The sequence below is a fragment of the Papaver somniferum genome, chromosome 1, assembly GCF_003573695.1.
Source record: "Papaver somniferum cultivar HN1 chromosome 1, ASM357369v1, whole genome shotgun sequence".
NCBI classification, from domain to species: domain Eukaryota; kingdom Viridiplantae; phylum Streptophyta; class Magnoliopsida; order Ranunculales; family Papaveraceae; genus Papaver; species Papaver somniferum.
In genome coordinates, this window is record NC_039358.1 from 224,954,699 (window position 1) to 224,979,098 (window position 24,400).

The 24,400-nt window shown below is 35.4% G+C and overlaps 2 long non-coding RNA genes across 2 annotated transcripts; both read left to right on the forward strand.

The window, feature by feature from the left end:
- The first annotated feature begins 2,660 nt into the window (after positions 1-2,660).
- On the forward strand, positions 2,661-5,672 carry LOC113337626. The gene is made up of 4 exons (XR_003354345.1): positions 2,661-2,802; positions 3,012-3,053; positions 5,153-5,261; positions 5,445-5,672. It is a non-coding gene; the product is annotated as an uncharacterized LOC113337626 (long non-coding RNA).
- A 1,719-nt stretch (positions 5,673-7,391) lies between these two features.
- Positions 7,392-10,096, forward strand: LOC113317356. The gene is made up of 4 exons (XR_003343468.1): positions 7,392-7,802; positions 8,787-8,974; positions 9,076-9,223; positions 9,690-10,096. It is a non-coding gene; the product is annotated as an uncharacterized LOC113317356 (long non-coding RNA).
- The last annotated feature ends 14,304 nt before the right edge of the window (positions 10,097-24,400 follow it).

Sequence of the window (24,400 nt, forward strand, 5' to 3'; positions counted from 1 at the left end):
TGAATGTTCTCATTCCCTAGCCTCTTATTGGTCCAAGTAAAAGGTAAGCCTGTGAATTTTAAGTCCACTAATCCAAGTTTCTGAATGCAGCTGTAAAAATAAGCTAAGCTACTGGAGTTTGTATCACTACCACCTTCCTTTTCATCACGATGCAAAATAAAGTTCAAATCGCCTATTATAGCCCAGGATTCATCTAGGTCACTAAAACTAGAAATAAATTACCATTGTTTAACTCTTATGTTTTTATCTAAATCCCCATAAACAAATGAGATATTAAAACTTAAATTATCTTTAATGACATGAAAGTTAAAGACATTATGCATAAAAGATATGAGTTTTGCAGAAACTCCCTGATACCACGCAATAGAAAATCCCCCCGATTCCCTATTGAGGGGATGATAAACCAAACCTTAACCTGCAGTTTGTTAAAAACTTTTTCTACAATTTGCATTTTAACTTTTGTTTCTGAAAGGAAGAGCATGTCTGGTTTATGTGTTTTACAAAGGTTTTGTTTCAAGTTTGCGCTAATTCTCCGAAGATTCCGGGATAAAACCTTGAAGTCATTCTCATATTTCTTGTCATCAATAACCATATTTATGAAAATCAATTTTTGATAAAAGGGAAATAGACTATTAAAAGCACATTTCATGAATAAGCATATATGATAAGCAAAATAGATGATAAACTTTTTAAAACCAAAACAGCTGTAACTTTTATGTTTGAAAAATCTATAGCAGAACTTAGTAAGTAAGATGACTATATAACATTTGATTATCCATGCAAAAGTAAAGCAGTTTGTAACTGAGATATAAAAGCAATTTAACTAAATAAGTAGTTATCGTAGAATACCTCATGAATAGTGGGATGCTGCACAGGGAGAGAATTATAAGAACCAATATCAGCTTTGGCCATCTCCGTAGTCTTCCCAACACCATTTTCAGCTTCCTCTTCAGTGATAATCCAACAGAGTGCATTTTCTTCTTCATTAGTAACAATCTCAGCAGTTTTTCGATTTCTCCCAGCCATATCCATTAGAAATCTACTGTTATTTTTCTTGATCATTACCTAAGAGTCTTCAATCTTCCTTTCCGATACCGAGTATTGACCTAGGAGTCTAAACCAATCTTCTTTCCTTATTTTCTATTTCAGTTCCTTTTGACTAACTCCACTGTTATCAGTAATAGGAGATTTTCCTTGAAGTAATCTTCTGATTTTTACATTCACCCTATCTTCATGGTTGCTGCAACTCGCCTCATCAATGTTTCCTCCACTACCACATGCAGCACTCCTTCTATCACCAATAACTCCAACTCCAGCCATCACTTCATTGTTGAAAATAAAACTATCATCATCATAGATCCTCCTCCTTTTTGTACCTCTTCTTTGAGGATTTTCTCTATCGATTTCACTATCATATATTCTTATTCCAGCAGCAGCAAAGGCTAGATTCTCCATACCATTATTGTTCTGATCAGGTTGTTCTGGTGCACCTTTGCTTATTCATCCTCTTCATTGTAGACAAACACCTTAGGGCAACAACATTTTTCATTTGAATGAGTAACATCAACATGCCAGCACTTGAAACAGGTACCATGTGGCATCTCCATAAAGAAAATCTTTACTTTGATGGTTTCTCTGTCATTTGGATCAATAAGAATAACTTTAACCTCATGGATAAGAGCTTTTCCTTGAGAAATGTCAGCAACAGCATGAGCTTGAAACTCTCCTTGTTTATTCAGTGGACCAATTAGAGTAAGGACTTTTCCAATTTTATCTACTACTTGCTTCGCCACAAAACCCTTTTCAACCAAATCTCCTCTTAAAATGAATTTGACCCAATAATCCTGAGCCGTAAAGTCTACTTCTTCCACTCTAGATTCATTGTTACACATTCTCAAAGAAAGAAGAAAACCATGGACTCTGTTTGGAATTGAGTAGATAGCAGCAGCAAAGTCAGCAGCATTTGAGAATCTGATAATGAAAGTCTTAGGATCAGCTGCCTTCTTTACAATGATTCTACCAGTTTGAGACAAAGACATGTTTAATGCATGGACTACTTCTCCTGTCTTTAGACCTCTGGGATGATCATTTTTCTGAATTTCCTTGAAATTTTTTGCAATCACTCTAGGAAATTTTTTATTTTATATATCAACTGCAGCACTCCTAAGAAACTCAATATATTTTTTAACTGAAATTGAAAGAAGGTTATTATTATCCTCTAGAATTTTAGTAAGATGAGTAATGTAGTCCTAGTTGGAACATCGGACATTTCTCCTGGTATTAGAAGAAAGAAAAGATTATGACTTTTTGTGTGAAGTGAAAAAAGAGTGACTATGCACTAGTCACGTTTTTAAAAGACAAATTAGTTGCGTTATTGGGATATTACAAACAAATAATGTCATATAATATGAAAATAGTGGGACCCATCATTTAACACAAAAAAACTGTTATTCTCCAATGTGATAAATTTGTAGATGCGTGATTTTTCACAAACTATTATATCACAGAATAAATCTGTCAAATATCATAAATTTTAATACGCCCCCCAATAATATTCTGTTACGCACCACAAAAATAGCTAACCAATGGCTTATCATAGACACTGGCTTACTTGCCATAAGTCCATAGAGTCGTTTAGGTTCCATACTAGCAAAAGAGTCAACACCCCAGACTAGCAAAAGAGTTAACACCCCGGAGCGAGAAGATAAGTTCTGAGTTCATCTCTTCACCCCGCCTTCCACGTTTTTCCCTCCGAAAACCTAACTACCCAAGCTCTAACTTTGAAGAAGAAGAAGGTATCGAGTAAGTTTCAAATCCTTGTCATCCTTGTATCTGGGTTTTATCTGGTTCATAAAAATTGATTTTGGTTGACCAAAATTGTATATTGAAAGATTTTGATTTGATAAATTGGTTAAGGTAGAAATCGGGAAGGAATGATTTTGATTAGTTTGGTTGAATGAAATTGGTCTCTGAATTCACTTCTTCAAACCTTCTCTCTGTTATTTTGCTAGACAGACCTAAGAGGAGATCGGAGAAGAAGATATCAAATTAAAGTAAGTTTCAAATCCCTTTTCATCTTTGATTCTATTTTTTCGCTTAAGCTTTTGTCTGGTTAATCAGTAAATTGGGTTTTCAAATCTATTCTATGAATCGATAATTGCAAAGATTTTGGTTTGATAAATTGGTTCTGCAACTGGTCCGTTGATTTGATGAGAGTATGACATATGTATTGTGTTATACATAGTTAGTAAATTCTAGCTGAGAGATGCTAAGTATTTCCTGTGTGTTCTTCTCAAGAGAGCAGTTTTTGAGTAAGAGAACGGGCTTCACAACGATCTTAGTTGGATGTAGTTGTATGAAAAGCTGGTTGTGAAGCTTAGCTTCTACTTCTGCGTGTCTGGCTCCCGTGATACACAATTTTTGTAGCCTAAATTTAGACAGAATTATTGATTCATGAAAAGGTTGTAGCAATTGTGGCACCTTGCTCTATTCTGCTGTTACAGTGGTGATCATTTACTAGACAGATAAACAGTGGATACGCTTTAGCATTAGCATTTGCAATACCTTAAGGTAAATTTCTCTTCATTAAAAATCATCGAGTAGAATTCAGTTTTCATCTTCATCGAACCCTGCAATACATATTTGAAAAATTAAAATCTTCCTAAACTTTTTAGAAGTCTGGCGAATCCTATAATGTGACCAATGATGAGTCAGTGAGCTTCAAAATCATGGAAACTAAGAAACAGAAGCTCAAAACTACAATTTCATTTGATGGTGTGTGGTTCTGGATAGTACAAATTCTTGTATTCAGCTACTTCGAGGAGAAAAAAGCAATACTCCCTTATTGCACCAAAAGTTCCAAAGCCCATAACTCCCATTATAGAGCCAACAATGTTTTTTCCTACAAGACCTGTCAGTGAACACGATGCTGCTACTGTATAGTTTTGCATTTAGCATTAGTTTTGCATCTTAGGATTGTGCAGTTACTAGACACAGAGAAAGCTTATAACAGTGCGACATCTAGACTTCATAGAGATACTGATGATGAAAGGACACCACAGAGCAACATGAAGACGAAGAAAGGGTTTAGGTGTTCAACAGTTCGATGGGTGAATCAGTATGGGTTGTTGCCTGAAATTTAATTTAACTGAGGGTTATTGTTCGAGATATACCTACAACAGCATCAACAAATCTGTGGATCCGAAATTGGATATAAGTGAAAGAAGATGGCAGCGAGTACTCCATCGAGCAAATCTCAACAACAACCTCAATTGATATGGGGGTTTGGATTTGTGATGGCTGAATTTATTTGAAGGCAGAGATGGGTTGATTGGAATCGGTTGCAAGGGTGATTGAATAATATGGAATGGCTGAAGTGCATTGCAGGCAGCAGTGGTCGATGGGCAAAGAAGTGCAAGTGAAGTCTTTTCGTCTGGTGGTGTAGCCGAGAGGAAGAGATGACAGTCTCAGATGATTAATGCTTCCAGATTCAGCAACAAACAACGGGGATGGATTGTTGGTGCTGGTTTGGTGGAGATTATGGGTCTTCAGAGTTTGAAAATGATTTACAGACGTGAATGGAGATGCAGCTGTAAAATAAGGGTTAGAGTTGCCATTCTTTCATGGAACTGCGGATTGAAAGGCTACAGAGAAGTTGCCGGTGAACTGAAATTAGAGGAGATACGGAAGCGAGACAAGCAGCTGCAGTAGAGAGTGGTCCTGTTGGTGCATTCGATGGAGCTCAGTTCTGAGATGGACAGGGCAGTTGGCTTAGATGGCAGCGAGACAAGGATCTGGTCGACCGGTGGATGTATGGAGTCCCGGAATTTTGATGCTGGTTCACTGGACACGGAGAAATCTCTCAGATTGTGCAGTTGTGGTATAGGAGCTTCTAAAGCAGTTAGCATCACTATATCCTAATCTATTATTTTTCAGATTCTAGTTTTGCATTTTAGGATTTTTTGTGCCGATTTTGTTCATATTAAGTTGTTTTAGTAGTTTGTTTCATGCAATCTGGCCGATGATGTCTGTTAACTTGAATTTTTTTGAATTTGGCTGTTTGGATTTGCATACTTCATTCTTTCCGATTTTGCTATCTTTTGTCACTCACGCAATAGGATATTATTGTTTTATTTTCATATATCTCATTTAGGTTTACTTGAAGTGATGTCTATTACACTTCCAAGCAAAGAATGGATGGATGCACCACGGCAGTCGGCTCAATTTTTACACTACGAGGGGCAGATAGATTACACTACGAGGTACTTATATGAATGCTTTTGAGGATCCTTTTATCTTTACTAGCATAGCTAAAGAATCTTCCCTAACGGCAGCGAACTTAAATGATAACAGAAATTCGGAAGAAGTAAGTTTAAGTTTTTTGAATTGAACCGTTGCTTCATTTTATCAAAGTGTTGTATTGATTATTAATTATGATGTTACAGGAAAATTAGGAGAGGCGGAAGTTCAACACTATTAAGCGTCCCAGCAATGGCTCGCGATAACAATTATTAGTACCAAGGTTTTTAAATCGTGAATCGAACGTGAATCGTTTTTGAAAATTTGAGAATCGACTTCCAACCATTGTTTTGTCTTTTTATATTATTTAAGTTCAATTGTATTTGATTATTAGTTGACACCGAAATAAATAAAATAATTATAATATTATGTAACTAAAATTTGATACAAATCTTTCCAATTCCGAAGGATGAAGTTTCGATTTCTTCAGTTTTGCTCGAACTCGTTCCAATTCGGTCAAATATTCAACTGAATTGTCGAATCTTGATTATGGAACTAAATTTTGACGCAATCTTCCCAATTCGAGATGATAAAGTTCTGGTTTCTGTAGTTTTGCTCTCGAACTCGTTCCAACTCGGTCAAATTTTCAATTGAATTGTCGAGTCTTGATGATGGAACTAAATTTTGACGCAATCTTCCCAATTCGAAAAGATGAAGTTTTGTTTTCTTCAGTTTTGCTCGAACTCGTTCCAACTCGGTCAAATTTTCAAATGAATTGTCGAGTCGTGATTATGGAACTTAATTTTCACGCAATCTTCCCAATTCGGAAGGATGAAGTTCTGGTTTCTTGAGTTTTGCTCGAACTCGTTCCAACTTGACCAAATTTTCAACTAAAGTCTCAAGTCTTGATTAGGTAACTAAATTTTGACACAAATCTTCCCAATTCGAAATGATGAAGTTCCTGTTTCTTCAGTTTTTCTCGAACTCGTTCTTACTCGGTCAAATTTTCAACTGACGTCTCGAGTCTTGATTATGTAACTAAATTTTGACACAAATATTCCCAATTCGAAACGATGAAGTTCCGGTTTCTTCAGTTTTGCTCGAACTTGTTCCAACTCGGTCTAATTTACAACCGAATTGTCGAGTCTTGATTATGGACTAAATTTTGAAGCAAATCTTTCAACTCGAAAGGATGAGTTTCGGTTTCGATTCTTGATTATGTAATTAAATTTTGACACATCTTGATTCGAAATGATGAAGTTTCGGTTTCTTCAATTTTGCTCGAACTTGTTCCAACTCGGTCAAATTTTCAACTGAAGTCTCGATTCTTGATTATGTAACTAAATTTTGACGCAAATCTTCTCAATTCGAAACGATGAAGTTCAGCTTTTTTCATAATTATGAGCAAAACTCGACAATTACTCCTATGGATGCAACATTCCATATAACTAAAGATCGACCTAATTACAAACGAGACCGGAAATCATCGAATCTACTAAAACATACTCCCTCCGTTCCGATTTACTTGACGTTGTAGACTTGTAGAGTTTTTCACGGAGATTAAGAAATATCATAGAGAGTAAAATCTTTCCAAGTTTATCCATATTAATTCTTCTTAAAGATTTAGATGACCTAGTTTTTAGTTTCTAGATTCTAGGGAAAGTTATCAATCCCGTAGTATTTTACTTGGGATGTATTACCAAATTCTCTATCATTTTGGAACACAATACAAAATTAGAGTAGATTTAAAATTAGAGTACTGATTTCAATAAAAATTAATAATATTGTGTAATTCCAAAGCAAGGGCAAATTAGTGAGAATATGAGAAAAATATCAAAACTATCATCTATTTTGGAACATAGAAAAAACCCCAAAACATCAAGTAAAATGGAACGGAGGGAGTATCATGTAACTCCAATTTATATTTTAAATTAAATTTGCGTGCGATATAATTTTATTATACTCATAAACTAATTTAACAAAAAACCTTTACATTTTTTTATTGGTGTCGTCGAGGCAAGCTTAAAAATTATTGGTGTCGGTCAACCCTAGTCAAGGCAAGCTTAAAAATAAAAGACTTGTGCGCCTATTAAAAAAACTCACAAGCAGACGCGTGTCTTTGATGTTAACAATGTAAAAGAAGTTTTCTCCTCAAAGTCTAGATCCAGCAATTCTTCCTCGCCTCATACCTATTTTAAGTAAAAAAAATTCTCCTCCATCTGATATTCTGGCAGAAAATTAGGGGTTATTCAGAGAAGATTTATTCTGCAATCTTGGAAATATTTCTGCATCGCAGGATGAAAATCTATGTAAACAAAAATCTATTAAGAAGGAATGGAAGAAGAACATCCAGTGGTGGTAATAATCTCGGTCAATTTTGTTTTTCGATTTGAACCCTAACAATTTCATTTTGGGCGGGATGAAATCAAACGAAAATTCTTTTGGGAGGGATTCCTGCTTGGCGTTTTGGAACAACTATAAGTTCAACCCTAAGCAATTCAGAGATGTGAAGAGATATATCTCTTTTGGGGGATTAGTAGTTCAGAGATCAAAAAACATCCAAGGTATATCTTTTTTATTCTTATTTATAGCTGAATAACTTATGATTTTTGATTGGAAAGATGCATGATTTCATACTCTTTGATTGAATCTGAACTTGGGTTACATAGATTGTTGTAGTGTTGTAATAATACAATCTAATGATGGTTTATTGCTAAACAACTTATGTCTTTTGATTGAAAAGATGCAAATCTGACTATTTTTGGATGTCTTTTGATTGAAAAGATGCAAGTCTGACTATTTTTGGATGAATCTGAACTTACGTCACATAGGATCAGTGACTATTTTTGTGTTTTGATTGTAAAACTGATTATCTTCATCTATTTATTTTTTTGTGATTTGATTACGGTAATTCCAAGTTAGGTTTAGGGAATAATAATCACCAAATGCATATCTACTATTTTTTGGGCAACTTCTGTTGCACACTCTTGCTTGGCGTCGTCCAAATCCCAAGCATTGTCCCATCTGAGCCTCTCTGCCTTTCCTTATACTTTGTGTGCCATGATGCATAGCCATAGAGCTTATAGACCACATATATTAGTGGTGTGTTAGGTCTGTATACAGGGGTGGAAGCACAGGTTGAGGAAACCTGGCTGTACCTCAACTTAGTAAACTACCACTAGCCCAAGTAAAAAATATCACTTTAGTCCACCAAGTCCAGCTTTTTAGTTCACCAAGCCAAGCAATTTGGTCCACCAGATCAACGGCTTCTTATTAGACAAGTAAGAAGAAGAACACGAGTGAAAAAGGAAGAGGGAGGGTTAGCTGGTTAGCTTAGATTGAATGCTTGTTCACAAGATCAATGATCTTTCAGTACTAGGTAATTATTTTTCTTCTACAATTCATATTATCACCATGTAAGGAGAGCCCGAGAACATATTAAGATTAGTCTACACTAGCTTGTCAGCCTATGCGACCAAAAATAAAATGGCAGTTGTACGTAGATACACCCATGATAAACTTATGTGTTTTTGTTTGTTTATTGAAAGCCTACACAACACAAACTTCTAGCAACATGTAGCTTAAAATTCGATAACAGCAGTTGCCTATTCGAAATGGAGGAGCTGTTACCCATCTTTTTTTCTAGAAACAAATGGGATACAGTGAAGGATGTTATCTCCCTGGATGGCAACTAGTCTGAATAGTGAGGAAGTTGCGGCTTTTTAACAACAACTTGGTATGTGTCCTTCCCTTGTTACATGTTTTATATTGTCTTCATATTAGACTTCTTTGAATAATATCGAATTTAATTTTAAATCATACTGTTAACATTTGTAGGATGACTGAGCTTCTTCTCAATGCATCGACAGTTTGCATAGTTCTAGAGATGTTCCCCCAAAAGTTGAATTGTTGGGCAGAGTTTAAGAATTCTTTGCGACTCTAACAATGTTGCAGGCTAAAGGAATTAATGTTCCCAACAATTTAGGTAAGTTCTGTTCATCGGAGTCGGATTCTATATATTGAGCACATTTTATACATTCTTATTTTGCTGAAGTAATATATGGTCCTACTTCGCTGGTGTTTTCCTCTCATACTGACTTGGGTACGACATTTGTTTTTAGTCTCTCCATATCGAAATTTTGGTTCGGCCACTGCCTGTATAAGTTTATTCCATTATTATCTACTGATCTCGGCTACTTTGGTTGAACTAATGAGTCTATAGACTACTGATAAACATTGATTGATATATCTGGAATATGTAGAATGGATAATTGTAGTGGGAATTTATCATGCTTAATGCCTCCTAATTTTATTGAGTCAACCATGTGATCCATTGAAGATGAAGACGAATACTCAACCATCCATTTTATTCTTTTGTTAATAAATTTTGTTACTGGTCCAGTATTTTAATCTATCATGGTATCTTAAAATTTATCTTGTTACATATACAGGGTATTGGGATCCCAGCGACACCTTCGTCCTTTGGTCTTTTGCTGTTTGAGGAACTTCAGGAAAAAGGCTGTTGCACTTGCAAGTTACTGATGGATGACCACTACGACTTCATGATTGAGGAAATATTTGATCCAAGTGCGATGTTGTGACATAGAGATGATGATGTTGTGCTTGGGGATGTTTCAAGAGGTGAGTTTACCAAGTGGCCCAAGACCTATGCAACTACTGTAGCCTGTAGGAGAGCGATCAAGTTAGAGTTGCAGTGACAACAGATTGATCACTTTTAAAATTTTCAAGATGTAACTTGGAGTTGGAGTTGTTAGGATATGTCTTCCATTTATGTTCGAATATTCTATTTTCTTTAGAAAATAGTTATAAAGTTAATTAATAAAGGCAATTTGTTTAATATCTATTTTCTTTTTTAATTTGAGTGAATTTTTGATACCCCAACGGATTTCATAATTCCAAATGAATTTCGGATTTCCAAAATCTGAATGTCGAAATTTGAATTAGTAGCCAGAAAATGACGGAACTGGCTCGTTGGAGGAAAATACCTCGAATTATAACGGGTAGGAACCATTATTTTATTTAACATATAAAAACTGTATTTTTTTTTAGTGACATGCATCAACCGTTATTATTTTTCACCAATAATAACTGTGATTATTTTATGACATAGATCAACTGTTATTTAATGTTACATACAATAACCGTGATACTTGATAACAGATTTTGTATGTGACTTTAAATCACAAATTTTATACGTCGTACTTAATAACGTTCCTTGTTTGTCATTTATAAAAAGTCACACCAAATAAATAACGGTTCGAATAACGTTCCTTGTTTGTCATTTATAAAAAGTCACACCAAATAAATAACGGTTCGAATAACAGATGAAAACCGTGATAAACCATGTTTTATAACAGACTTCATTCGTCATTTATAGCCTCTTCTGGACTAGTGATGGATTTTGTTTTTTGCTCTTTTTGTGTAAGGGTGCGAGAAAGGTTAACTGATGAGGGTTTTATGAGGAAAATGCATAGGTTTTATGTTTATATAGGTGTACTTCCTGATGCTAAGAGACACTTGTATAAAATAGAAAGGAGGTAACAGAGATTTGGTATGATTATTCTTACGGATTTTCTGATTGCATGCAATCTTATAACTGTAGCATCTGTAAAACTTTGCCACTTGTACAACAATCCTCAGCATTTCTTATTTATGATGATTTATAGATTTTAGAAGAGACCTTACTTCTCAAGAAACTTGACACTTGTAGCAGAAGGTCGATATGCCCGAAGTTTTGATGACTATAATCACTGACATGAAGTATAATGTTGATACCAGCCTCTTTTTTAAAAGTAGTTCCCAAGTAATATTTACTACTGAAAGTAATGATTATTTTTTGGAACAAATATTTAGGAATTGGCTTGAGGGGTTTGTCCTTACCCAATAAGGAAGATACTTTACTTTCTCGCAAGGAAAAATCCTTTTGTCGACTAGTGAAACCCTCGAAACACTGTAGCAGAACTCTCTTACTCGGAAAGAGTCTATTGACCGGAGATGGCTTCAACTGAGCATTAGCTCCAATAATGCGTTCCCTGCAACAATAGAGAAGCAGACAACAAATTGTGAACATTATATTGGGATTGTATTTTATCATATTAGGAAAACCGAAAAAGAAGAAGATGTAAAATTTTGAAAATCAAATTTAGTTTTGAACAATCAAATCGAACACCAAGAAGTTTTGAAAATAGAAATTGAAAGAGGGAAAAACAAATTCTGATAAGATTTATTGATCAAAACAAGGAAAAAGAGAAAAGGGAGAAAGCAGGAAATAGAACACTAAGAAAAAAGAAAGAGGTAAATTAGGGGAAAAATTGTAGCAATCACTAAGTTTAAACTCAAATTGCTTCAATAGAAGATCCAAGGAAGAAAATATGAAGATTGGGTCTAGCAATAATCATCCTGAAACAAAAGGAATCAGGAATTCATGGGAAATTTGGAAGGATTTTCGAAACTGGGATGACTCGGTTTTATCGTCGAGCCACAGAGCTCCACCTACTACTTCCAATCTTACATCAATTTTCTCTCCAGGGTACGTAGAGATAGAATATCACGGATTACCTAAGCGGCCGAAAGCAACATTTTTTTCTTTTTTGGAAATGAAGTTGTCGGCGGAAAACTCATTTCTACAATCGATTAACATATATCAGTTCCTAATGGGCTTGGTGAGGAATAAGAAATTCAATCACATTTCTATATGAGGTGTAGGAGTAAAATATCGCACACGTTAGTAATCAAGCGAAGTAAAGAATACAACCTAAGCGAAGAGCATCGCACACATCAAAGTTGAAATGACGCACCCGATGATGTCAACAAAGTCACGAGTAAAGTGTGAAGAACTGTGCGAAGAGGTACGCTATGCGAAGATGAGCGATTGTATATGAGCCAATGTGTCGCATAGTGATCCTGAAAATAATGGGTTTCTTAGTTGTCATCCACTATGTAAACACCTATATAAAAAGGAAGGCAGGAGAGAGAAAGGGGATACAGTTTTAGGAAAGAGACACACTTTATATGAGGACAACACATTCTCTAGAGAGAAAAGGTAGAATTGGTATTATTATCTCCTTCTTCTTCCTCCATAAAACCCGAGCTCCCAATATTCATTAATGGAGTCTCAATGTAAAGTTATGTAATTCCACAATCATAGTGAACCCTAACCCCGTGGATGTAGATCAAATTGATCGAACCACGTAAATCTTGTGTCTATCTTTATAATTATGCACTTTAATCTTTATTTTGATTGTGAAATAGATTTAGATCTAGAAAATAGTAACGGGGTGTGTTGTAGGATTTCCTACAACTACATTTTTGGCGCTAGAAACACTACCTGATGCTTGCTAGATTGAAGAAGATTCAAAGGAATGAGTTATTGTGGATCTGGATACAGACTTCAAGGGGAAAAATATAAATTTCCAAGAAATATTTACATCTTCAAGAAACAGATGTTGTTAATGATTGGTCCAGATCCAGAGGAGTAAAGAAAGAGAGAAAAAGGAAAAGAAAAGGATGTTAGCATAGATCAGAAGACGAGATAGAAAAGTCTCCGACAAAATAAAACTGGTCAAAATATTCACCAATGATCGATTCACGAAAACAAATCCGCACTTAATCTTTTTAATTTTTCTCTTAACAATCCAGATCTAATGATTTTAAAAAATGATTTTACACAAAACTTTTCATGAAAATTAGATTTTGTTCTTCATCAAAACTTGGCTTCCCTGAAATATTAGGCGCGATGACTTCGCTGAAGGATGGAATGGATGAGTTAAAATTTGCCGTAACAATTCAAGAAACAGTTACAAGACCAAGAAAACATGTTAGAGTCGCGTGGAGGTGGACTAAAAGCATCAAGGTATGAAAACGGAAATACTATTGCGCGAAGAAATACACACCTAGAGATTATGAGGGAAAAATATATGCTATCCATAACGCAGGAAAAGAACTGAAGAGTGCGAGAAATTCGCACAAGAGAACTCAACTCAAACAGCACGGAGAAATTGGCAGCATGACGAATAATGCGGAGATAAAGGAAGAGGATAGGACAGTGCGATATTTTCCCACAAGAAAACTTCAATTCAACACAGCCAGATAAAAGCTGCTTAGAAGGAGATGAAGTACAAGTCTCTTCAGTTCGCACCAATCAAATCAACGGAGATGATTTACGCATCGTTATTAACCAGGGTACTGATGAAGCAATGTAAGAGGATGAAGCAACAAAGACCCCTAAGAAAGAGACCAGCAAAGACTCTAATAAAGAAATGGAAAGAGACAATATGAAGGACGACAGCACAAAAATAACAGGTGCGTTAGAGTGCTATTTTTAAACCTTATGCGTTATTATTTTGCAGTATGTGGGCGATGACGTACATCAACCAGTTTAAGCACGAACAAATAGGAAGAAAAGGGAATATGCGAAGAAAACGCATAGGCACAGCGTCAATTAGAGAGGAAGATTTGTTTTATCTCATGATTGTGTTGATTTTGTTGTTTGCAGCACAGCATAGATACATCTTAGAACCAAAGTGATGGGAGAAGGAGACATGAAAGAATAATACAGCAAATCAGGCGAAGATGATAGATCTAAGCTAACACCAATAATAACCCAAACAAAAGTTTATAATGAATACATGCGAAGAAGCCAGGGGAGTGCCAAAGAATACATGTTGTGCAAAGATTAAATCATCAGAGGCTTAAGAGATTGAAAGGAACAGGAGATAGCAACACACGAACAAAGCAAAGATGACATCAAAAATCACTTCCAAAAGAGATGTTTATGCAAGATAAGACCTTTGAAGTTTATGCGAAGAATGCCGCAGATAGGGTTACAGATGGATAATTACATATCGTAGGAGATATGTTGATATAGGTTGTGCGATATTTACGCACAGCTTAGTCATCGGATAAGGCAGTAAAACAAAGTCAAGAGGAAGGAGCAAACTAGACCTCCAGCAAAACAAGGAATGCAAAGAGGCATGGAGTTCAACTTATGCATAAAAAGGACGTCATCGTAGCGGGTATACAAGTGAGATCGGAGTAGCAGATCATCTCATGCAGATTCAATTCGAACAAGGGAGGATTTTCTAACACAAAATTGGTTAAAAAGACCAAAATCAACAATTCCTGGGTGAAATGGACAGTTAGATTTTGATACTGTTTAAATGGACAAAAATGTAAAAATAGGCAGGATGTAACCAGTTTTATCGTGCCCATTTTCAAATATTTTTTCTTATTTTTAATTTACACAGGATGTATCCAGTTTCATCCTTGCTATTTTTTAAATTTAAGCTAAGATGAATCCAGTTTCATCCTTGCTATTTTTTTTTGGCCATTTCACCCAAACTATTTTTTACTCGTCCATTTGAACCGTGATTTAGAAATATTTGGACAAATGACCCATTTTCGGATTTTCTAACAGGAACTATCAGCGACCAAAGGGAAAACAAATAATAACCAAAGGTGAAAAAAAGCGGTAATGTTAAACACGAATTAATATTGACGAACAGGTGAGCGAAATAGGCATGGAGTCCAATATCATACAGTTAAGAGAGCGATGTTGTACGCAAAAGAAAGTTCAGAAATCAAACATGAGGCACGAAACTTCATCCAAATGATAAGTTGATGCAGCAACACATGTTTTAAAGAAAAGGAAGCATCAACCACGCAACCAACGATAATAAGATAAAGGAAGGACGAGCAGAAAGAACAACAAAGGATGAAGTGAATTCATCACAAAAATTTTACTCATGAATTCATCAACGGCAACAAACGAAGATAAATTCCCCCAAATAACAACTATCTTAAGCAAGAGCGTTAAAAATTCTTGACAAGAACAGGTTGAAGTTAAATAATCTACAGTTCAAAGACAAGACTCAGAGATGATCATATTTTATGAGCCTAAGCAACGGGAGAAGAAGAGGAAAAGATAAAGAGAATGATTATACAAAGAGCGATAACATGAAAATAAGTTATCGAATCTAACCACACCAACACAAACAGAAGCTGGAATAGATGGTCATGTGTGAAGATTACGACCAAGGGTCGCATGTTCGAATACTATCTGAAGCATGTTGTTTTTACATTATCGCACAGATGGACGTTATGCAAACATCAACATTGTGCATTTCTTTTGCACAAGAGAACCAGCACAAATGGTTGTCATGCACAGATGGACGGTTATGCCAAATATCAACAATGTGCATTTCTTTTGCACAAGAGAACCAGCACAGATGGTTCGAGTTGGAGAAAGGAAGCCATAGGTCATGCATTCGAGTCCGCATCCATACGAATTTTCCTCATACTTTTTGGATTATCAAGGGTACGGATTAGAATAAGAGACCAAGAGTATTTTATACTTCACAAACATGCTTTGAAGAAAGGAAGCACATATGGTTCTCCTCATACTTTTTGGATTATCAAGGGTACGGATTAGAATAAGAGACGAGTAGTATTTTATACTTCACAAACATGCTTTGAAGAAAGGAAGCACAAATGGTTCGAGTTGGAGAAAGGAAGCCATAGGTCATGCGTTCGAGTCCGCATGCATACTAATTTTCCTCATACTTTTTGGATTATCAAGGGTACGAATCAGGATAAAAGACCAGTAATACTTTTGGATTATCAAGGGTACGGATTAGAATAAGAGACTAGTAGTATTTTAATGCTTGGACAGTTGGTCACGAGCGAAGATAAGTAGTTGAACATCGTACGTTCGAAGCCCACCTTAATCATATTTTTTACTATGTGGCCAAAAGCGAAGATAATGGTCAAATTTTAGAGCTGTGCGTTCCTTTCGCATGCGGCAGGTCGCGTGTTCGAGTCCTGTTTTCCTCTCACATTATTTTTTGCCTGTCTGATATGATTCCCACATAAGATGTCTTCGCACAAGCTACTCCATCCAAGCCCATTAGAACCAACAATTTCAAAACAACTCTCGCATGGAATATCGCATTATGAGTCTTTCAACACACATTAAATATCGCATCAAAGATAAAGTCATAACAACTCTCAAGCAAAGGTCATCATCGCATGAAGCATACTAAGAAGATAAGAGGCCGAGGCTATAACTATTTTAATCAGAGGAGATATCTACGCGCCAAGAGGAACTCACATCAAGAGAAATAGAGAGCTACAACAAGAAAGAAAATCAAAGAAGAAAAGGAAAAAAGTAAGACCTTATAATAAGACCTTATAAGAAAAGGCACCAGAAATGATATTTATTATCAGATTGGCTAGTAATCCGAATGTGGCGTGCAACCTAGTTCGCATACATGTAAGAGGCAAAAGAATACATATAAATAAGACCTATCGCACGTCATAGTCGGAGAACCTAGAAGGCATGACTCAAGAGAAGGCTACACCGACCCCGGAACTTTAGTTGTGGATATTTGGGGTGAGAATTAAACGATAATGCCCATCCGGGAGAGATACCTTAAATTTTCAGTCTAAGATTGTATGTGAGAAAGTCTCTCCCAAGGAGTGCAGAAACTCGATCAGGGCACCGAGGTACACGGTTGAGTCAAGATTTCCCGGGGCGTTTGGAGCGTACCTTGGCACTCTTGACAAGTCCTGACTATGATGCACTTGGTCCGAAGATACCCCACTTAGGGTGCGGTCTTGTAACCACAAAACCTCATCGGTGCTGGGATACGAGACTGCGAAATCAACTGGTTGTTGATACCGGATGGGAAGAGTCATAATCTTAACCTGATAGAGGTAAGCTTCCTTGAAGGGGCAACCAGGGGGAAGATAAGGACGGCACCCTCCATTAGGGAGATGAATTGTGTCAAAAGACGACAATGTTATGGGGCTTTTACTCACGGGAGTACTTAGGCCTGTCGTATTGTCGCATAGAGATATCCTGAAGAGGCAATAATACAAGAGATGATAAGGCAAGATCAATGGGTCGTTGCATGAAAGTGTAAAGACTGCCTGCAATTTTTCCGCCTGACCAAATAGAGGCAACAATAAGACCTCTACATAGGGAGGCGAAGTAAGACCACACTAGACACACATAGACCTATATATTATGATGATTATATTATTATTATGCTATTCTAATAATGCAGGAATAAGGAAAAAGAAGCAACAATACAATGCGATACGAAGAACTAAAGATGGACAAAGAACAAAAGTAAGTAACTCAACATTATCTATACATTACATGACATAAGCATCGCATACGCATTCATGGCATAAGCATCGTATAAGCATTACATGGCATAATCATCGCATACACATTTCATCGTATAAGTGTTTTCGCTCAATTATTTCGCATAAGCAATTTGAAGACATTATACTCAAAGAAGAAATATGTGAAGATCAATTCGCTCATCCAACACTTTCTCAAGAGTTCTTCCCTCATAGATAAAAAACAGAGGCAACGATGGATTATCAAGAAAACATTTTCTGATCTTTATCTTTTCGGTTAGAATCATTTCCAAAGAAGACGCTCATTCATGAATAACAAGAATTCTAACCAACAATGGAGTAAGAGAAATAGAAGACATGAAATAGGAACCACATCAAAAAAGTTTCACATGATTGATTCTTATACTTCTTCACGGATACTTCATACTTCTTATACTTCTTCAAGGATACTTCATACTTCATACTTCTTATACTTCTTCAAGGATACTTCATACTTCTTATACTTCTTCGAGGATACTTCATACTTCGCACGCTTCAAGAAATGATACTTCTCAAAGCTTCGGAACTTCACAAAAGAATAGAGGCAAGTACGTACTTTTCAAGTCCAGTATTCTTTCGCGTAGTTCCTTCAACAACAAAGAACAAAGACTACTCCAACATCACGCATCTCGCACCAACAACTACAACAAGGTGGATTTTTCCTTACAGATCACTCTTCAAGCGATATTCAAGAAAAAAGAGGCAAAATGTAGGAGTAAAATATCGCACACGTTAGTAATCAAGCGAAGTAAAGAATACAACCTAAACGAAGAGCATCGCACACCGCAAAGTTGAGATGACGCACCAGATGATGTCAGCAAAGTCACAAGTAAGTGTGAAGAACTGTGGAAGAGGTACACTATGTGAAGATGAGAGATTGTACATGAGCGAATGTATCATCGCATAGTGATCCCAAAAATAATGTGTTTCTTAGTTGTCATCCACTATGTAAATACCTATGTAAAGAGGAAGGAAGGAGAGAGAAAGGGGATACACTTTTAGGAAATAGACTCACTTTAGGAAAGAGACACACTTTATATGAGGACACACTCTGTAGAGAGAAAAGGTAGAATTGATATTATTATTATTATCTCCTTCTTCTTCCTCCATAAAACCAGAGATCCAAATATTTATTAATGGAGTCTCAATGTAAACTTATGTAATTTCAACAATCATAGTGAACCATAACCCCGTGGATGTAGATCAAATTGATCGAACCACGTAAATCTTGTGTGTATCTTTATAATTATGCACTTTAATCTTTATTTTGATTGTGAAATAGATTTAGACCTAGAAATTAGTAATGGGGTGTGTTGTAGGATTTCCTACAACTACATGAGGAACTAGTAGGGGTGAGCATGGCCAAATCTGTCCGGTTTTAGCCACATCTGCATCCGATCCAATGTAGGGCGGATTTTAGTTTTACATTTGTATCCGATCCAACATATGAGAATCATATGGAGTGATTCTATCGTCATTATCATTAGTCCTAATATTAACTCAAATACACACGACTATACTAATTTCTTTTTTACTCGTCCATTTAATTTAATCATAACATTTCAAATTGTACATGATATAACAATTTTCAGGAAATTTATATACTAATACTTCAACTAATCATCTAGTATCAACATCAATGAACAACATAATCATACCAAAAAAGAATAAATATTAACTTAGTGTATGTGGATGTCCAGAATTTTAACTCCACATTCATATCCAATCCGTTGGTAACTTGGTATACAAACTGCACACCCACCCGAAAAAAGCCGATGGGTCGATTTGAATCCACGGATCCGGTCTAAAATTCTCACCTCTAATATGAGCTGATAGTGATAGCCTGCTGCTAATGGCAAACACAAGCAAAATAAATAAGAACAATTTATGCCTTCAGAAAATAAAAAAATAGAGTTGAGGACCGGTTACGACCATCGTTCAATCCCTTCTTAAGCCGATCCCCTAATTTGAGTTTGTTAGAAAAGATAATTGATTATAATAAATTTTCAAAACAACTTTTTCTTATTTATGGAAATAATATATTTTTTCAACTATGATTAAAATAAATAATTATTATAATTGTTACCAAACGCATATATAATCTATTATAATCTGCATAATGGATTATGAGATGATAATCCATTAAAATAATGGTTACCAAACATCCCCTTAGTGTGTAATGGGACATTACCATAGCCGTCGTAGTGTGTAGGTGGCCTAGATAGACGCCTGGATCCTAATACTTAAAGACCCCAAAGTTATGAAAAATACTACTATGGTTCATAGGTAAAAAATACTACGTCATTTTTATTTTAATTTAAAAGGGACAAATTGAAAAAGTGCTAGTAATTCTTTTCCTTGGCATTCATGGTTAAGGTTTGATTCATTTGGTAAACATTTTTTTTCAAAAACAATGATTTAGCTACCCTAATATTACAGGGTCCATTTGACATATTCCCCAAGGCCTCATTTGTATTGGGATGACCTTGGGCATAACATTCACTTCCAAAACAACAAGTTGAATATGAAGTATATGAACGGTTGGAACAATAATGGCTTAATTCAAGAACTAATTCACCTGAGTAATTCAACTAGTAAAATTATAATGTAATACTCTCCTGTAGTTAACGGTTTTTCTCTTTTTTCGGAAACAAAAATCTAGGTGGATGAACAATATTTTTAATCAATTGGATATATAAACATAACTTTAGTCAGTCGCACAGGTGATCGAGCATGAGTGGAAAAGACGGTTACAAACATCCGACGACACAGTTTGAAGACACAAAACAGAATAAGTAACTTAAAACATCAACTCTGATGTTCGTAGGAAAGATAATCTATTGTATTCGTTTTATCCGTTAATCTAAGGCTTCCAACAGTATCCTCTTGAGCAAGGGTTATGGGATGAAGATTCTCGCTCAAGGTGAAAGAGTCCGATCAAAATTGGCCAAACTAGATGTTACTGAGGATAGTGGAGAGGTCCATTTTTATCCAAACTCATTCATACATTATTTCAAATGGAGGAATGCTTAACAGTGTAGACTGGGGGATCGATCTCCAGACGCTTGAAACTTTTTTTTTTACTTTGAGTGGCTGATCATATGCCTCTCAAGCATTTTTTCCGGTTTATTTTTTTATTTAAAACTCTTTGACGTATGTCCCTGTTAGAGAATATCTCTGATCTCTCACAGGTGTGACTGACAGGTCTTAGTTATGATAGGTACATGTCACCAGTCACACCTGTAACAAGTTCTGTCGGTTTATGATTTTTCCTTAAACATCTATTTCCGCTTCTCTCTCTTGTAATAGAAAATATCAAATCAAGAATTAATGAATTATCTTTGAAAAAATTGTCCAAAGACATTCGTCTCTTTACATGGTATCAGATACATAGTTCAATTTTACAGTTCAACAATGGCATAACTCAACAAGTATATTCCTCTAACTTTCAAACCACCATCAGAAATTAGCCAACAGAAATTTCTCTTTCCAAAAATCACAAATTGTACCACTTCTTCGTAGCTATAATCTTTTTCGTTTTGTTGATGAATCATTTCAATGTACTATCAAGTTTTATAGGAAAAACATATTCAGTTGGTTTAGCAATTGTTGAAGATCTATCGTTTGTAGATCCAGATCCTAAAAATGAATGTGTCCGCAATCCGATCTAATACTAATAGGTAAATCAAGATCAAGAATTATGTCCTGGTTATTCTCTGCATGTAATGAAGAAACTCACTCACAGGTGATTGATTGTACATTTTCTCGTGAGATTTGGATTGGTCTAGATCACAATTACAATGCTACTACAAAGTCTCGATTGACGCAATTAAAGACTGATTTAATTCGTTTTGAAGAGTAGTGATATTCTTTGTTGGTGTATTTCAACAAAGAAAGATCTATTTCTCATCAATTAACACAAATTGGTAGAGCAATTTTTGATGAGGATTTAGTCTATCACATTATATAAGGATTATCTTCGGAATTCAATGCATTCAAAACTTCGATATCGACACAACATTTGAAGAATGATAATATGATCACATACTACGAGTTTTTAGGACTACTGCTCTCTGAAGAAGCACTCAGTTCTACTACTGCTTCTTCTGCAAGTTGGTACAGTAAGATAGGTCATTATGTCTGTAACACCTTGAGGCATGTGTTTGTCCTCTGTTGATGAAGTTATTGATAATAATTTGTCTGCCATACTTTGTACAACATGTCAAACTTCTAAGATTCAAGCATTACCTTTTCCATCTAGTTCTAATAATGCATATGGTCCCTTGGACTGATTTATACATATGTATGGGTATCTCCCGTTTTTTCTATCAATGGATATAAGTATTATGTGTCCTTTATTGACTTTTTCAGAAGGTTTACCTTGTTTTATCCATTAACTTACAAGTCAGAGGTTCTCGATGCATTTGTCAAATTCAAGAATCATGTTGAGAATCTCCAAAACAGGAAAATCAAGTTTGTGCAAACTGACTGGGGAGATGAGTACATAAATGCTTCCATTTACTTGAATAGTTGTAGTATAGGGTTTCTTTTCCTCATGCTTATGCTCAAAATGGTAAAGCTGAAAGGAAACACAAACATGTAGTAGAAACTAAAATGGCTCTTCTTTCACGAAATGCAAGTCCGAGACTTAGAAGTATCCGGACAACTTGGATTGAAGCCTTCAATTGAATTTTGTATCTCCTTCTGATTTCATATGTTTGCTTCTCAAGTGCTGTGTCAATATGTACTCTTTCATCTAACAGGTCTTCGCAACATTTCCGAGCTGTGTTGTGAGCACTCTTACTGCTATCTCCTACATGAACCTGCAGTCTATTTTTCTTTTTCCAAGTACAAAATCCTTCATCAACAAAGTTAGTAGAACCACTAGTTTTAAATAAGTAACAACACAGAAAATATAGTTTATCTTTTAATACGTTGTATTCCAACCAATATTCATGATCCTTGAACCAAGAAGGATTGAACCTTGTCCCTTTAAGATTATAAGGGTATGAATGATTCCTAGGCTGACAAGGTCCCCTCTGAAGATATGCCCTTCGAACTTGATCTCTGACATTTGGGTGATACTCTATGATTTGTTTCCGCAATCCCGGGTCAAAAGGAAGATTTGCCAACTCAGCCTCACTCAAAACAATTGACCTACTACCACTGGACTTGGAAGGGTCTGATTGCGGAACTTGAACACTTGTATCACTTTCTTCTGATCTGGAAGCATTTTTTTGTGAACATGGTGTATTCGGTTGAGAAGATGATGCATTCCCATCTCTAGTACAATACCGTTTTGAAGGTGGTGAATTTGATGATGTATCAGCAAATTTTGCCTTCTTTTTGAAGTATCTCTCCATACTATGAGATTTCAACTACAAGGAGATTAGAAGTACTCAAATTAAATCCTTTTTCAAATTAACAGAAATAAGTGACTACATTCCCTTACCAATAAGTAGCATTACAAGAAACCCATTGATAAAAATGTTAAATGGAATTTGAAATCTAAAATTTAAAACATATTGGATTATAATCCATGAATCTAAATTCCTGCAAGACAACAAATCAAAAACCATTCCTAATTGAAAATTCAAGAACACACAAGCCAGATAAATTAAAAACCCCAAAATCTACAAATGATGTTTTTTTTGTAAAAATACCCAATTAAAAAAACTCAAACTTGAATTTCCTAACCACTTCAAGATCTGATTTCAAGATGGATGTATGGGTATTCTCGAATCTCTAACTATAAGTCTCTAACATTGTTTTAATTTTTAAACCTATTTGAAAAATACCCAATTTGAAACTTGAAAGAAACCTAATTTGAAGTTTACCTAATCAAATCATATAAAGAAAAGTAAAATATGAGAATTAGTTTCATTAACAACCAAAGATTAAGGACCAAAAACCATTAATTGAACTTAAATAGTTAGATATACCTTGTTATTTTTCAATCCATTCTTCTCCTTCATCTTGGTTCTCTCTTCTCTGTCTCTGATAAGCGATATGGTCGACCAGGACTCGAGTGAACTTGTGAGGGTGATGGGATATATTTCTTTAACATAAAGAAAAAAAACATAATAATAATAAGTTTGACTATGAGAAAATTCAACGTTTCCGTATATCTTTGCCCCCACAACTACAAAATATTATTAAATTACCTAAGCTTCTCTAACTAAATCTCAGAAAGAAATGGGATCTACGGCCTCCATTTATCTCTTGACAGCTCCGTCCCTGAGTGATACTTTCATTTTTAGGCACTATTTTCAAAAGTTAAAACGATGTTTCGCTTTTCTTAAATCGGCCGTTCCCATGGTGGCGGCGGTTTTCTAGTTACATTTTCTTCGTAAGGGTGGATCAAAAAAATTCCTCAAGCTGACCATTTCTTTTAAATTATTTTTAAAATAATTTTTGACTCTTCAAATGAATCAGTGTCGGTTTCTTTTAGTAACTTGACCATTTCGTCGATTAAGAATGACCTAAACCAACGGAATTGACCTGACACCTGAGACTAGGAATGAAAGTCAGACTCAATAACTTAGCTTCTTAGGAAACAATGACAATGGAAGTTAGGAAATGAATACTGTCATTTCCTTGCTTTAGTTTCCATTTCATTTTTATTTTTCTCACATATATATACACATCTTTGATCTTCCACGAATACAAACCAATTTCCATTGATGTAGGTCGTGTGAACGAATTATTGCATTAATTGTAGCCAGATCATGAGGACGACTGTGACCCGATTACAAAATAATCATAGACAGTCATTTGTTTAAAAATGTGGACTAGATAAGATTTGACTTGACAAACTTATTGACCAAATAACAACCGTTAGATTATTTTCATCAACCTTAAAATATACAAAAATCAAATTCCATTCTTCGTTTCTAACCTCCATAAATACACCTCAAAACTCACACTAACATTCTCATCTAAATACACCAACTTA